At 43.8% G+C, this 4,995-nt stretch overlaps 1 long non-coding RNA gene across 1 annotated transcript; it reads right to left on the bottom strand.

The window, feature by feature from the left end:
- Positions 1-1,238: 1,238 nt before the first annotated feature.
- LOC123521315 lies at positions 1,239-4,961 on the bottom strand. The gene is made up of 3 exons (XR_006679768.1): positions 4,877-4,961; positions 2,472-2,572; positions 1,239-1,434 (listed from the first exon to the last, which is right to left on the bottom strand). It is a non-coding gene; the product is annotated as an uncharacterized LOC123521315 (long non-coding RNA).
- Positions 4,962-4,995: the final 34 nt, after the last annotated feature.

Here is a 4,995-nt window from a genome sequence, read left to right as displayed (position 1 = left end):
TGACCCTTTCATACAGGTCCTCATGTTGTGGGGACCCCCAACCATAAAATTATTTTCATTGCTACTTCATAACTGTCATTTTGCTACTGTGATGAATCGTAATGTAAATATCTGTCATACAGGATGTATTTTCATTGTTACAAATTGAACATAATTATACATAATTAAAGCATAGTGATTAATCACAAAACAATGTAATTTTATATATCATGAAATATGTATGTGTTTTCCGATGGTCTCAGGTGATCTCTGGGAGAGGATCATTCAACTCCCTAAGGGCTCGAGACCCACAGATTGAGAACCGCTGATCTAAATCATCAGTTGGTGTTTGTTTAAAAGTCAGTTTTTGGGGTACCACCTAAGAATTTCTGGATATTTGATTATTCCCTCTTACAACTGCCACTGGATCTGGTATCTGCCTTTATTAACACATTTAACAAGACATATTTATTCCTTTACCTGCTTGTCCTTTTAAGTCTAGGAACTCCTAGCGGGTGGGAATGAGGAGCTCTGGTGGCTCTGCGGGTTAGATGTGAGGCTGCTGGCTGCCTAGTCGACGCTGCTCCAAGGAAGGGAAGAGGAGGCTGTCTGCTCCCCAAAAGATTTAAATTCCTGAGAACCCTAGAGAGTAGGAGTTGGAGGGTGTGTGTGTGTGTGTGTGTGTGTGTAGGATAGGAATTATCCATTGCTTTTAAATTGCAAGCTCCAAGCAGCTAAATGTTTGATAGACCCACTGCCTTCTAGTCTGCTCCTAACATTCCTGTCGGACTGACTAGAACTGCCCCATAAAGCTTCCGAAGTTAGGAAGCTGGCGGCCACATCCTTCTGCAAAGTGTGGCTGGTGGCTTGAACTGCAGACCTTTCTGTTAGCAACTTCTTGCTTGTGCACGTCACTGCCGGTGCTCCTCGTACCGGGTAAAGTAATGCCATGTGGGAAAAGAACGGCTTAGAGACCCTTTTAGGGGTTGCAAGGTTTAAACTCTACTCCTAATACTGAGACACATAATGTGCCTTTATTTATTTTTTGCAATGTTAACATTTGCACTGTTGATATATCAAGCAATGGTTAAGTAAAATTGCTGGCACCTTAGCATGAATAAAGACAGTGGGGCGAAACTGTATTGACACTCATTATATATTCATCACTGCCAGTCACCTGTAATAAAAGTAGTATCATTAATCACTTAAGCATATCCTTGTTGAAGCAATAAAAATGATTGATTTTATTAACTCCTGACCCTCGGCTCACATCTTCCTATTTTCTGGGACAAAATGGCTCCATGCATAAAACACTTCAGCACACTCAAGCACAACGGTTGTCTCTTGCGGAAAAGGCGTTGGAGCAAAGCTGAATTGCAAACTGAACTGGCAGCTTTTTCATGGGACACCATTCTTCTTTGTGAGTATGACTGAAAACGGATTAGTAGCAGACCTCTGAAAAAGAAAGCAAGCTTGTTCCTTCATGGAGAACAACTGACAGTTCTTGTTGCCAATGTAAAATTGTACCTTTCAAGAGAAAAGTAGAATTTTGACTGTGCGTGAGTTTGACAGCGTTGTTATGGTTGCTGTCATCAAATCAGTTCCGATTTACAGATTTACAGCGACCCTGGGTATAACGGGCGAAACACTGCCCGATCCCGCGCCAGCCTCACAGTTGTGCTTACGTTTAAGCTCGTTGTTGGGGCCCTTGTGTCAATCCCTCTCAACAGCTGGCCAATACTGAAATACTTTTTAACTGAAATTGGTAATGATTTTTAAGAAAGTGAATGTGATTTTAAATATTGTATAATGAAACGTGTCAGCATGTGGACAGTCGGCATAGCTCAGTTAACAGATTTTTCCAAATTATTATGGGTAAAACATTTATAAACCAACAGATTTTAAAGAATCAGTACAAAAGGTTTGCTGATTTGTTTTCAAATTCCATATTGCAACTGACTTTTAGGAAACTACCCTTTGTTGAAGGGTTCCTGGTAGTGCAGTGGTCAAGTGCTCAGCTGCTACCAGAATGAAGGTTGGAACCTACCAACAGCCCAACGGGGGAGAAAGACGTGGTAGGGGTGCCGTGAGTTGCAGTCAACTTGATGGCATTAGACACCATTGCTGAATGTAATACAGTGTCAAAAGACAGTATATACAATTACCTGAAAAGGCTATTAAAATACTTTCCCTTCTACAAGGTGAGGCTGGATTCTCTCCATGTATTTCAATTAAAACAATTGTAAAAAATAATAATAAAACAACAATTGTATCATTGCTGAAGCAGATATAAAAATCCAGTGGTTTTACATTAAGCCAAGCATTTAAATTTTACAAACACGTAAGGCAATGCTATTTTCACTAAACATTTTCTCCAATTTTAATTGTTTTGAAAATGTATTTTTCAAAAAATAATGGTTTACATGGTTTTGTTTTTAAGAAATAAAGTTCTCAGTTGTAACTTCAAATAAGGTAAGTAACAATAAACACACCCAAACCTGTTGCCATCAAGCCGTGGAGTGAGTTGACTCATTGTGGCTCCACATGTTAACCAGTCTCACTGCCACTGAGTTGATGCCGACCTAGAATGGTGCTACGAAACAGGAGAGAATGGCCTTTGAGTTTTGCAGGCTGTAACTCCAAGGGAATAGAAAGCCGGTCTTTCTTCTGAGCACTGGCTGGTGATTTCAAACTGCTGACCTCGCAGTTAGCAGCCCAATGCGTAACCACTACTACACCAGGCCTTCTCATTCTAGAGTGGAACTGTATCACCTTTATGGAAGCACATTCCCAGGCTTTTCTTCTACGGCACCATTCAGCGGGTTTTGACCACCAACCTTTAGGTTAGTAGTTGAGTGCTGTGGGAAGCAGAGAACGGGAAGAGTGTACATAGATGAATCCTTTAGTCTCGTATTTTATGACGCCTGGCGGGCTGGGTTTCTGTGGTGGAGGGAGGCCTTCACCCTTCTGAGTTGTAGATGAGTCCTAACTACATTCTCTTATGTTCTCTACTATGTCCTCTCATAAGCGTGCTCCCTTACAAGCACAAGGCTGATTGCTATCTACAGGAGCAGACATGTACTATTGCTCTCTAGACTCTGAGGACAGCCACTCCCCCCTACCTGCCTCGGCCCTGGTGTTGTTACTCCTGCGATATACTCAGGTTTCTTGAGGGTTAGGATACAGCCCACTTTGTTACGTATGTGGTTACCTGTAATTAGGGGGCGCTTGCACGCCCCCGAGTGTATATAAACCTTGGTTGGAAATATATTCTCTCTCTAGACTTGGCTCCTGAAGTCATGGCAGCCTTGGAGGTGAGCACTTGCATGCTTTATCTTGTCTGATGTCTCTTTGATTGAATCCTCAATTACACACCCGCCCCTTGGACCCATTGGATTGTGGGGGCTGGTACCCCACAAGTGCCCTGTAAGCACCGCCCAAGATCTAACCTACATAAGGAATATTCTTTAGAGACCTCAGTAATTAAGAGTGAATGGTTCTGAAGCCAATACGTTTTGAGGACAACGGGTATAAAAGATACAATGGTTTTTGGAGATGGAGAACTACCCGCAAAGTTCAGTTCTGCCACTGAATTGACCAGCTTGTAGTAAGTTCTTGAAGTGTCGGCTCAGACATCAGTCTGGGTTTGTAATTGTGCCACGTGGTTTTTTGGTGACTTTTGGTGAACCATGTTACTTATAAGAAGGACAATAGTTCCAGGTGCCATGAGGATTAAATGAGATCCTTGCAAGAGAGCAGTAAATATTTCTCTCGCTGCCATCATGATAGAACACAATTCTGATAGAACACTAGAGGGTCTGTGAATCTCTGAGCGCAGCAGACAGCCTCATCTTGCCAGAGGCATGTGGGTTTGAACCTGACCTATGCCTAGCAGCCCAGTGATTAACCCCCGCCCCCCAATGCTGCTACCAGGATAATTAGCCTGAATGAGCCGATTGACAGGATCAATATTGAGACTGGGATACAATCTCGGGTTTCCTCTACTTTTCCATTAAAAAAAAAAAAAGCTATTTAGTCCCAAACCCTACTCAACAGACCAGTAGGACACATGGAACTGCCCCATTGGGTCCCCACCGCTTCCTCTGATTGGTGGGTGGGTTGGCAGTCAAACGTGTATCCACTGTGCCTCCAGGGTTCTCAGAAACGACTTGGAAAGATATAAGTAAATTTGTATCCATATACACATGACATGTATACACTTACATATGTATATAACAATTTGGAAAAACAATTGGAAGAGAATCGGTGGGCTACAAAAATTTTTATTTCACTTATTCTCTGGGAAGAAGAAATAAAACTGGAAAACATTCCCAGAACCCTTGCTCTATAATCTATCTAGGAAAACAGGAAATTATCTATAAATACTCAAAGGAACCGAAGGCTCCAGCAAACGAAGCCCACGGGAGAGCTGGGCATGAAAGACTTATGCAAACTTCCACCGCGGGGCGATGTCAGCTTTGTTTGGACAAGAGTCTCTTGTGGCGGACATCCCCAGCGGCTTTTCAATCCTGCCCACCGCTGCCTCTTTTAAAGAGACCTTTTCACAGCCTCTAAGTGGCACACAGCAGCACGGCCCTAGATGGAAGAATCCTTCATTCTGCTTTTCCTTTCCTGTAACCTTGCACCTGCCAACGGGATAGGTTCTCCTCTCTTCCCCTGCTGTCTGTCTCCCGTGGGTTCCTGACCCATCAATAAGGTTAGCCAGAGTGCAGGGGACCTGTTGTCCCATCGGCCCATCTGTGAAGTTAAAAAGGGTAGACTGGCTGTTCCCGAACCTTCTTCCACCGAAATTCGAAATGCTCCCAACACCTCTCAAGAACCTCAACGCTGCGGACTCGCAGCGACGCCACAGGACCGAGTGGAGTCAACTACTGACCTAGAGTGGGCACAAAGCATGCCCGGGCCCCTCCCTCTGCCAGTGACTTGATGCCCAGTCTTGTGACCTCCGGCGCTAGAGCCACAGGGCTCCGAGGCGGGGACTCGAGCAGCTCGCAC

Source organism: Echinops telfairi, unplaced genomic scaffold (genome assembly GCF_000313985.2).
Source record: "Echinops telfairi isolate 266 unplaced genomic scaffold, ASM31398v2 ScPeMD7_9;HRSCAF=40, whole genome shotgun sequence".
NCBI lineage: Eukaryota > Metazoa > Chordata > Mammalia > Afrosoricida > Tenrecidae > Echinops > Echinops telfairi.
This window is presented reverse-complemented; position numbering and strand designations above follow the sequence as displayed.